Source organism: Cryptomeria japonica, chromosome 6 (assembly GCF_030272615.1).
Source record: "Cryptomeria japonica chromosome 6, Sugi_1.0, whole genome shotgun sequence".
NCBI classification, from domain to species: domain Eukaryota; kingdom Viridiplantae; phylum Streptophyta; class Pinopsida; order Cupressales; family Cupressaceae; genus Cryptomeria; species Cryptomeria japonica.
The window spans coordinates 65,382,204-65,394,435 of record NC_081410.1 but is presented as its reverse complement, the minus strand read 5'-3'; positions in this window follow the sequence as shown (position 1 = coordinate 65,394,435).

Here is a 12,232-nt window from a genome sequence, read left to right as displayed (position 1 = left end):
GAAGTAGCAATCTCACTTTCTATTTTCATCTGGAATACCAGTTCTTCTATTGCATCAATGGTACTTATCTCTTGAGTTACCATGATGGCTTCCAAATTGAGAAAACATTTTTGAAGAATTTGCACTCTAGGAAATAAGAGTAATTGTAGCTCCTGCAAATCTTTAGACCGGTTGGTGATCTCCAAGTCCATCTTGGCATTTTGAAGCTGATAGTGATGAACTGATTGCCCATATGTAGTGAATGAATCATATGGCATCTTGAAATTGATAATATAAGCCTATAACTCTGATTGGAGTTGACCTTTCTGATTAAGAAAATCATCACAAAATAGATGAGGTTGGCAGATTTTACTCAACAGTAATTTACCTTCACCCATTGAAACATTGATATCATTATGTTGTTTCAGTAGTTGTGTCCATAGCTCATTCATTTTCTTGACTAAGGCAACATTGAGTTCCTTTTCATGGTTCTTTTTGTAATGGCTTCAACAACAGCTTCTAAGCATTGTACCTGATCCTCTACTATGATACAAAGAAAGTTAGCTTGGACAGAGAGAAATCGGTACTGGGGAGGCTAGTACTAGGAATCAGACTAGTAAGGGTGTCAATCATAGTTTGAATGACATCCTATCTCAGACTCATCTTTAGATTGGAGGCCAATAGGACCGGTGGTGTCAACCATTTTGGCTTGACCACCGGTTGCCATAGGAGTCTCTACTTGTTTTCTCTTCTCTACTTCCTTCTCCTCTTCTGTTTTCTTCTTATCCTCTTCTTTCTTCTTTTGCTCCTCTTTCTGCTTCTCCATTTCTCTCCTCTTCTTGTTTCCTCTTCTCCTCTTCTTTCCTCTTCTCCTCTTCTTGTTTCCTCTTCTCCTCTTCTTTCCTCTTCTCCTCTTCCTTCCTCTTCTCTTCTTCTTGTTTCCTCTTTTCTTCTTCTTGTTTCCTCTTCTCCTCCTCTTTCCTTTTCTCCTCTTCTTTCCTCTTCTCTTCTTCTTTCTTTTTCTCTTCCTCTTTTCTCTTTATTTCCTCTTATCTTTCTTTTTCCGCTTGCTCAGCCTTTTCCTTGTCTTGTTTCTCTCTTTCTGCTTTGTCTCTGTCCTGTTTTTCTTTCTCTATTTTTTCTTTATCCTATTTCTCTTCCTTTATGTTAGGAGTGACATCCTCAACATCTAATGCATCCACATCAATGGGATCCATTTGCTCTATCTCTCTTTCACCTTCACTATTAAGCACTTCATCTGGTTTACCTGATGATAGGCTCGGTTCTTGTTCAACCTTCATGTTTGCTTTAGATACTTGGTGTAGCCTGACAACAAGTTTTGCATGTAAATGTGTGTCCTTCTCCACTTCAAAAGCTCTTCCTTCTAGCAGTCTGAGTCTTCTCCTTCTCATGAAAAAGAGGCCTTTGTTCTTATCCATTATCTCCAATAATTCTTAATTTGAGGCATCAGGAAAGTATTATGCAAAGACTTTCTCCCTTATTTCATGCTCTTTTTCAATGGCAATGTGCCATTTATTATCCAAAGAAATATATAAAGAATCAAGTGTCACTGATCTAATTTTTTATGGCAACTGATCATTAACACATAAATATTTAATGATTTCTTGCTCTACTCCTTCTTTCTCACTATTAGTAAAATCATCAAAATATTATTTTAAACCATCAAGCACTTTTCTCTTAATATTCTTAATAGTCCTCTGACAATGTGTCATTGGCTTATAAGAGGAAATATCTATATTTACCGGTGCAGAGGTTGCAGGTGCATTACTGGTAGATTTTTCTTTCTTGCTTGTTTGCCTTGTCTTCTTCAGTTGGATTTTTGGTTCAGTATCCTCTGACTCCAATGAGTTAGTTTTGGTTTTCTGCTTTCTCTCAAAGACTTTAGAAGGAATAACCATAGTTTTCTTCTTAGCAAGTCACCGCTTGGTCACTTTTGGAGTGGCAGAGGTAACCAGTGCACATATTGATGGCACTACTCTATCCTCCTTCTATTTTGGTTCTTCAACCTGTTTTACCCTCTCTAAGTAGGTGTCGGTTATCTTTTTCTTAGCATCTAGTGGTGAGGCAAGCAGGATAGAGGCATACCCGATCAGCATATCATACATCACATCATACCCCATTGGTTCAACTGCTTCCATTCTTGGTTCCACCACTTCCATTATGCATTCATCTAACTTTATGATGAAGCAGATGTCATCTTCATATTTCTTCACAATATCACTAGATATCCTTATCCTCTAGCCCATCTTCCGCTTGAATTCATCAAAGTATTTGTTTAGAACCTCAGGATGTGAAGTTCTCACTACTTGAAGACTTTCCTTGATTTGTCTGGAGACTGGTAAGTCAGCAGACCATTGCACATCACCTACTCCAGGGAAATAGCCTTGAAAGTAGAAGAATAGATCGACCAGAAGTTATCCAAACCTAAACCTTAGAGTATTGTCCTATTTGATGGACTTCAGATTCAATAGCAATTGCTTCTGCAAACAGGTACATAGGTCAAATGTGGTGTTTTCCTTGATCATTCTATAAGTGGCATTCACCACAACAGTAGGAACAAAATTCATTCTGCTGGCATAGAATATCCGGTATCCAATCACCATGCAAGCATACTTCACTAGATCATCTTTGATGGTGTTGATGGTCATCACCCGTTGGTTACTCACAGAACCAGTGAGCTTAGTCATTTCAATCTTGGTGACCTTCCTTAGAGCTGGTACCTCTCCAATGTTATAGAAACCGGTGATGGCATGAATTGCCTCTGGTGTGATGTCATGCATGTGCTCGAGGTACATCTTATCACCATGGACTCTACTAGGGATGATGTAGATGTTTTCTTTTGTGAACTCTTCTAGAAAATACACCGCATTATGCAGTTTCATTTTCTCTAGGATGCTATATTCAGGTTTGATTTTCTTGTCATCCCCACATAACAGACCTACCTGGGAGTGAATCACTAGGGATTATAGGTCTTCTAATTTACAATTAATATATCCTAAAATATCTTCCTCAACTATAACTCTGATGGGTATCTAGGATAGGGCATTGTATTTCATCTTCTTTTGAATAAAATTAGATGAATCTACAAGTGCACTAGAACTGGAGTGTGATGTAGAAGCCATGATAAGAAAAATAAAATAAAATTGAGAAATACCTTCACAATCCGGAATTTAGGGTTTGCCAATGTCTCCCACAATACACCACTTCGGTTGCTTGATTACCACTTTAGTGTTCTTCACTAATAGAATGAAAAAGGTCACTAGATTCCTCTACAAGATTTTGAATTCACTTTGAATCGCTAGATGAATCTCTCTTTGTCATTCTGCTCTTGAAAATTCTTTGCTCAAAAATAGATAAGTGAAAATAATGAGAAAAATCCTTTTAAATAGATTTTTCACCTACCATAATAAATGCATCACCATTAGGGCACAAACCCTAAGTTTGTCTTTTATCACTTCCAATCTTCTGCCAATTGACAAGTAACATATATACTGGTTAAGGTCTTTACTAATATAAATTGGGGGTTCAAAACATTTCACCGATATGTTCCCCCTAAGATTTTCGAAGCTCAGTTTTCTGGTTCAGAGACTTCCACACTAGGTGTAGAAACCGGTTCATCCTGTGACACTTCTTCTAGTTTCTTTTTCCAAGTTTTATTTATTCCTGCTTGAATGGTTTCAACATCAATCTTTCTTTCTGGAGTCATTGGTATATCATCCAATAGGTTCTTTCTTAGTCTGCAAGTTCTGGCAGTGTGTCCCAATTTGTTGCAATGATATAATACCATTCTAGGTTTTCTCCATGGTCCATTATTAATACTTCCATTCTTTCTTATGTATGTTGTAGCAGTGTGAGCACTACCATGATAGATCAAATAGGTTGCTCTCCAACTAGTTTCCACTTCATAACCACCTGACCGATGGTCATAGGTATTGTACCAGTTGGGATTTTGGTTCACAGAAGGTTCTGGGATAAATCCTTGAGTCCTTGGAGGGTATCTCCCAATGTTGTGCAAAACAGACCTGCATTCAAATGCTCTATGCCCAAACTTGTTGCATGCATGACAATTTCCATTGAATCTATTGGATCTAGGATTATTGTTTAGAAAATAAGGAAAATTGTTGTAGGCCTTCCTTCTACACACATTAGTAGTATGTTGTTCTTTGAGACAATTAAAGCAAATAGGTTTAAACTTTTGCTTACCTTTATCCTTGGATGTCGGTTGCTTCTTTGATACTTCATCTTTTGTTCCAGAGGCCTCACCTTCCTCATACCCAGAGAAACCAAGTCCAGTGGTATTCTTTACCAGTTTTGTCCTTTTACTCTAGCTTAATAGTACTCTTATTGAATTTGGCAAGTATCTCCTTTGACTTAGTAAGTTCCTTGGAAATAGCAGCATTAGATTCCATCAAGGTTGCATTCTCAGAAATAGCCATGTTTATTTCACCTTGCATTTCTTCTTTTTCCACTTTACTCTCTCGAAGATGAGTGCTAAGGGCACTGATTTCTTGCTTTAGTTTGGAGATCTCATGATCTTTGTCTTTTACCAGATATTTAGCTTTCCTTCTGTTCTCAAGCTCTTGACACATTCTGATAGTCAGTCTTTCCAACTCTTTTCTTAGGCTGGCTTTAGATTCATTTAGTTTTTCAACTTCTTCAACTAGGACATCCATGTTAGCTTCATTAGAAGAGCTATTTTTAGCAAGTTCCATCAATTTCTCAGCATGCTCTCTTCTTTTGGCCAAAGAGGCTTTATACTTGACTTTGAGTTCATCATAGGCTCTCTCAGTCTGAGTGAGATGATGAGTAAGTTCCCTCACAATGTATTCCCCCATATCTCCTTCCAAGTGGTTAGAGTTATAGAAAGGTTGGCTCTGATACCAATTTATGAATACTAAGAGGGGGGGTGAATTGGTATACAAAAAACTAGTGTAAACAAACTCTTAAACAATTTAGCAGATAACCAGTGTAACAGATTCACTAATAAACTGGTTAAGATAAATGCAAACCAAATAGAAAATAAAGCATTCACCCACAAAAGAACAATCACCATAACACAAGATATTTGATGTGGAAACCCAAATGAGAAAAACCACAGTGAGTAAAAACTCACAAGTAACTATCTACAGAATAGAAACCAGACTGGTTAAGGTGAGACTGGTTAAAGTCATACAATGTTCTTCACTAGAATAGATCCTGTTAGGAATCTAGATCTCTGTTACGAGATAAGTCCTATTAAAGACTACCTTGTGAGAGGATTTCAAATCCATAGTTGTGAACCATCTTGTTAGAGGATTTACAAAGGCTTTGTTGGGCCTACCTAGTTAAAGGTTTCAAACTTGTTAAAGATGTGAGTAATCAACAAGTGAGTGATCTAGCTAATAGCATAGTTTTCTTAACTAGATCCTTGATAGCTCATTGTTAATGTATTTCAGCATTACTTCAGTCTTCAATATCTCCATACTCTATCTCTTCACATATACTTAATCTTTTCTACAAAGATCACACATAACCTTTTATGTTCTATCTCTCATACTCTGTCTCATACATGCAAACCCTAGACGTGATGTCCTTATAAAGGAATCTGATTTCATGTCGGTCCAATAGGATTAGACTACAAGTTCGTAGGTTTATTGCGTCTAGACACATTTGGTAACATGACACAAATTCACCACCAAAGTGTCAGTGGATGATAATTCATCACAGAAATACCAGTTGGTAACTCATCACAAAGTAATACCGGTTAATACAATATACCGATTACCAGTTGTCACAAATGAAGACTGGTAGATCGAAGTGTTCCAATCAAAAGTTAACTACCACTTGGGTCCTTCGTACTGCTTGTGATCTTCGAATCACTTGACGTCTCCATACCACTTGAGGTCTTCAGTCAGTCTATGACTGATAAACATCTTCTGCAAAATACCAATAGTCTAAAGACAATACATACACAATAGTACACAATACCAGTTGGAACAATTACCAATTGAGCATAACTCATACATAAAGAAAGTGTGTGTCCATCATAAAGAAAGTGTATGTCCATCAATGACAATCAAAACATCATCAAAATGCCAACAGGCCCTTCATAATCATTGATGATAATTCTATTAGGGATTTACTATATACATTCATGTATTCTACAATGGCTTCTTCTAATGTTGTTTTACCATTCTCATCACAATTCTCAAACCATTTAGATACATGCTTCAAATTCCCTTCCTTTAGTATTGTATCAACTATCTAACTTAATGAAATGGGTGGCACAATAGTGTATTTACCTTCAAGTTTCTCAGACTTCAAAGCTTTATTAACCTCAGAATTGGGCTTCTTGCTTGATCAAGGGCTCCCGAATTGCTCAACTTTAAGTCTTGGCTTTTCGCTTGGATGACCTTCACCAGATGGTTGCTTCTTGACTACCCTGGTAGAAGTAGCGGTCTTCTTCACTTCTTTCATTGCTTCATTAGATTTTGTCTCTTGTTCTATAGTGGCTTCCACATAGACTCTTTCTTGATTCTCTTTCTTCCTCTTGTCAACTCCACAAGATGATTTGGATTGAATTTTAGGTGGGGGAATAGGCTTTTGAGCACTGGAGGAAGGTGTTGATTTGGTTTTCTTTAGCTTAGGAGGAGTACTAGTTTAGTATTCTTGGGTTTGACCATGTCCTCCTCTTTTAAGATGTTCTTCTCTTGAGCTTCTATTGAATGCTTCCTTTGTAATGCCAATCTCCTCTACAAATTGTTCCACTTCCTTCCTTATCTTCCACTATTTTCTGGGCTTGCTGAATTGAGAGTGCAAGCTCAAACTTTTCTCCTTGTAAGTCCCAAATCTTTCTTCCTTTTCATTAACTAGCTTACTTAAAAGATGTTGTCCATATGTATCAAGAATATTTGCATCAGCTTCATATTGAAGAGGATAAAATGAAGCAAGGTGGATTCAAGTGGTAATATGCAAATCAAACCCCAAAAACATAAGAAGATTAAGCATAAACCAAATCACATAAAAACAACATGAAGACACTGCTTATACCTTGCTATCTTACCTTCTCCTTTGGATGAAGCTTGACAAAGTAAAGGCGCCCTTGGATGATGCTCCACTCGATGTGCTCCTCTTGCTTGCTTGATGTGGATGGCTCTCCAATTTTGTGTACAAATGAGATGGATCTTGAACGATGATAGGGATGAGGTGATTAAGTATGGATGGGAGATGATTTTGACATGATAAGGGTGCTAAGATGATTTTCCTAGGCTCAAAAGGGTAGCATAAGATTACTAAGCTTGGAGATGAAGAATAAAGGGATAGAGTCCTCAATTTATAGGAAGAGGAGAGGAAAAATGGATGGCTAGGATGGATTCAAGATGAAGGGCTAGGATTTTTGTGAGCTCACACAAGGCCCAAGAGAGGGTGTGGAGACCAAGAGATATGCCTTAAAGGCATTTCTTGTCTCCACACTCATCAAGGTGCATTGGAAAGACTTCCCAATGTGCCTTGAGAAGAGCAAGGGATGTGACATTCCTTGAAGGATGGGGAGGAGGAATTAAAAATTCTCCATAAAGGGATGATCATGGGGATTGGAGGAATAAGAAGGAATTAAAAATTCCTTGGTAGAGGGGATGCCTAGAGGAGTGTGAAATTTTGAAAATATCACATTCACCTAGGAAAAGAGCATTTAAAGCCAGTGGTTGGATGGAAGGGACAAGGAGTTGACTTTACGGCTAATCATGATGATTAGCCACTAGAAGCTCATTAGGAGGGGGATTAGAGGAAATATTAGGTGGGATAGGATTTGTAGGAGGATTTGACTAGGAGAGAGAATGAGTGGAGGGAATTAAAAATTAGAAGAATAAGGTTAAGTGAGTTTAAGAAATTTTTAGAAGACTTTATTAGGTTAATGATGAATTAGGAAGATGATTTGTAGGAATCATGTAGGTTAACTAATTAATTGAAATTAATTAGCTAAGAGGAAGATTTGTGAGGATTTAATATTTAGAAGAATAAAGAGAGAGATTGATTTATTAAATAAATCAATTACATACTATAGTGACAATATTAATCATAATTAATTAATATTGAGGAGAATTTGAATTAACATAATTAATTAGTTAATTATGTGAGGAATTTAAAATAATTAAAATAATTATTTTGAAGTGTCTACATTTTGCCCCTTTTACGTAGTGGCAAATTTTGTGATGTGTAGAAGATAGAAGAAGAAAAGGATGCCCCAACATAAAGCATGGGAGGTGTATGCCTCCTCGAGAATTTTTTCAAAAAAAAGACGAAAAATTATCAAAAATAGAGGAAGAAGAAATAGGGCGGAATGGATAAATGAGGAAGAAAATATGAAGCAGTCGTGAAGAATTTGGAGAGGAGAATAGGAGATGCGAGACCGCGGAGGAAAATGGGCCCTCACGGGGGCCCATATGGACCACCGATGAGTAGGTCTATCCCTCTTTTGAATTTTTTGATTTTAGGTAAATTTTAGGGCTAGAAATAGGGGTGAAGATTAGGCAAGGTGCTTGTACTGATTGTTGTTTAGCGCGCGCACCTCTAGGCCAGTGTGCTAGCGATCAGCGTAGGTGCTCATCGGGGGTCAGGTAGAATAGGAGTTTTTGGGAGGGGAATGGGGGCATCAGTGTGGCTGCTCGTGCTTTAGCGTGAGCAGTTGCACTTTGACACGGGTGCTCGTGCTTTAGTGCAAGAACCCAAGGAATTACGCAAGTGCTCGCGCCGCAGCGTAGGTGCTCACATTGACAGGCCCGAAAGGGGGGTCAATAGAGGGTAGGATTCCTCTATTGGCATGAGCATCATGGTTTTGGTGCGAGCGCTTGGTAAATCATCGCGTGTGCCTGAGATGGGTGGAAATACAATTTTGGCTTATAATTTTGGAATGGGGGGAAGGGTATGGTTGGTTCTGGAGGTAAGGAGGGGGTTTTGAAATGTGAAAGTAATGATTTGTTCTAATGGATGCAGGTGGAGAGGAGGTCACTGGCTTCAAGAGAGCATTAGCCTGTGATGATGAGCCTGTACCATTAGCTAGGCCGCGATGAGCTAGAGATTATAGATGCAGTGGGATTGCATTATTTAGGCAGATGGCCTAGGATACGGGTGCATACTGCTATGATGACTACGCTAGTGGAGAGGTGGGATAGTCAGTATAAAACCTTTCATTTGCCAACTGGAGAGGCGATAGTGACCTTGTTAGATGTTTAGAGGATCTTAAAGATCCCCGTTCATGGCATGATCCCTGAGTATCAGTTGGACACAACCAATTTTTATTTGTGAGAGGTATGCAAGCATGAGACACCACCTATGTTAGATAGGAGTAGGATGCACTTAGGTCAGGCGATGGGTGTTAGGTAGATTCCCAAATTGGTTTTGGTGATTTGCGGCTTCTTGAGTGGGCAGATCATACTAGATTTGGGCGGACATGGATTTCCATTGGGGTGGAGTAGATGCATTTATTTCATGGTTCATGATGGCATCGAGTTTGCATGGGGGTTAGTGATGCTAGCCTAGTTGTATCATGACATGCATCTAGTGGTTTATAGGGACTATGCCAGTTTATCTATTGGGGTCACACTCTTACACATTTGGGTGTGGGAGCATATTGAAGTGACTCGATCACTGGGGGTTCCTGACAGGTAGCCATGACAACTGTTTGTGGATAGGTATAGGGGACTGCTGCACTACACATAGACAACATCTGTGTGGTTCTGGATGAGCTAGCGCAATTCACATGGAGACCATTTTTGGGATGTGAGCGGTGGAGGGATGACTGGTAGCTTCACTGGGCACGAGTGGAGATGTGGATTTTTGGGATATCGGTCTACATCATGGAGTACTATGCTCCATTCAGGGTGTCTTGACAACTTGGATAGATACAAGATATAGTCATGGATATTCTAGTGTATCCCCGGATTACATAGGAGGTGAGGTATTGGGGGCCTATAGCAAATCCCTTGGATGGACAGATGAGCTTCCAGATAGCATTTCACATAGTCTGGGATGAGCAGATGGGGGCAGGAGAGGATCTAGGCATGACAGGTGGTTACAGGAGCTAGTGGGATGGGCACTTGCCAATGTGGCTTACCATTCCTGCAGTTTTGGATAATGAGGAGTTGGAGCTAGGGGTTGATCAGGTGGTGGCTGGGGAGGATTATGGCATAGGAGAGAGAGTTGTGGTTTGCATAGGGCGTGGTGTGGGTGGACAGCAAAGGAGAGTCCAAGTTATGTGGTAGAGGGATCCAGAGGAGGAGGGAGACAGAGAGGATGTCCTAGTGGGAGAGGTTGCGAAGGCCGCAATTGGTGAGAGAGAGGAGGTTGTAGTTGGCAAGAGAGAGGAGGTTGTAGTTGGTGAGGGAGGGGAGGCCATTCCTATGAATATCCCTGAGACACAGGTAGAGGAGAGGGGAGGAGTGTCACAGGCTGAGTTTGACCATGTTCAGCAGGAGCGGGATACTTATAGAGCAAGGCTCCATTCAGTCGAGGATGAGCTACAGGTAGAGAGGGCTTAGAGGGAGAGCATGGGGGTAGAGGTGGAGCGGTTGACACGAGAGATAGCCGATCTGACAAAGAGTCTCCATACTGCCAAGACAGAGGTAGATGCCTTGAGGGTGGAGGGGGAGGAGGTAGAAAGGATGTTGGAGGAGGCTTGGACAGGTATAGCTATATCAGGGCTCTAGGATTCTCTTTATCGGTAGGATGCTAAGTTAGAGGGGTTACAAGCGAGAGTGTAGAGGGTGGAGGTGAAGGTGACACGACTGCGGGGGGAGAGGGATGCAATCCGACAGGAATTGGTTCATGTAGGATTAGCGCAGATATTTTTTGATAGTCTGCAGTAGTGAGAGAGGGTGGAGAGGTCAGCCCAAGAGGCACAATATTATAGGGGGCTATATCATAGAGTAGTGCCTATAGGACAATGAGTAGCCTCATACATTGAGAGTGTGCGGTCTCAGAGGACCCATAGTCAGTGGTTGACTCAGAGCCAGCAGAGGGAGCAGGAGGATCAGGGGGAGGAGGTACAACAGAGTAGGGTGGAGGGGAGAGCTAGCTCCTTGTTTTTCCTTGTGTATTATATTTTGTCCCTTTGGGGTGATCATTGTATCATGGCAGACATAATTTCCTCTTTATATATATATATACAGGATTTGATTGGTGATAGATGATGTGTAGCTTTTATTGTGATGGATTCCTTTTGTTTTTCTTATGATGTCATATATGGATGTTTTATGCTGACTTATTTGTGATGCAGAGTGGATTCTTATACATGTATGGTTATGATGTGTTGCTGACATGGTTTTGGATGTAGGATGAGTGATTTTTTTGCTTTATGTATAAATGCACCTATGTGATGGATGTGTAGATGTGAAATTATTTATGATGCAATCTAAATGTAATGTTATATGGATGAATAATTTTATTTTATTTATGTGATGCAACCTAAGTGCAACCTTATATGCTAAATTTTTTGTGGAAAATGACTATCTAAATGAAATAAGTAATGTAATCTATATGATGTTAATAAATAATAGAAAGAGGGAATATGCCAATAATAACACAATGATCTTAGATAGAAGAATATGGAATAGATGGGAAATGGGGGAAATTGAGAACTCCATGGGATTATTGAGTTTAGGATTTTATGGAATGATAGTGAGATTTTGTCCACAATAAATGTGGAGATCCAACCTAGTTTGATATTGCTGTGGGTGACTTGCACCACTGATTATAGAAATCAGGATGCCATGAGAAACTCAAGGTGTGGACTGACTCTTCAGATAAATGGGAATTTCTTACACATAGCTATGCAAGTGTTAAGAAACATTGATATAGAGTTGTGGGTACGTGCAAGGAGACCCTTAAACACACTGATGACTCTTGTACACGAAAGGGTAGGTGTTGACAAACACTAATACTAGATTGTCGATTTATACAAGAGAGATCCAACACATGCCATTCTATGAAAATATGCCCCAGTATGCACCTATTGTAACATACCTGGATATGGAAAACCTAGGCAGTCGTAGATAGTTACAGTTGTAGGGCAAGATGCAAGTCTAAATGAAAAGATCCGACAAAATCTAACAAGTCAATTCTTCTATAACCAAATGATATCTCTTGCCAAGAGTAGGACTAGAGTGGAGGATTAGGTTGCCAAGTGAGGGAAGGAATCATCCCTAGGGCAAAGTGGACCTGTGGATTTAAGCAAGTGATTTTATGGTTTTGGAAAGTG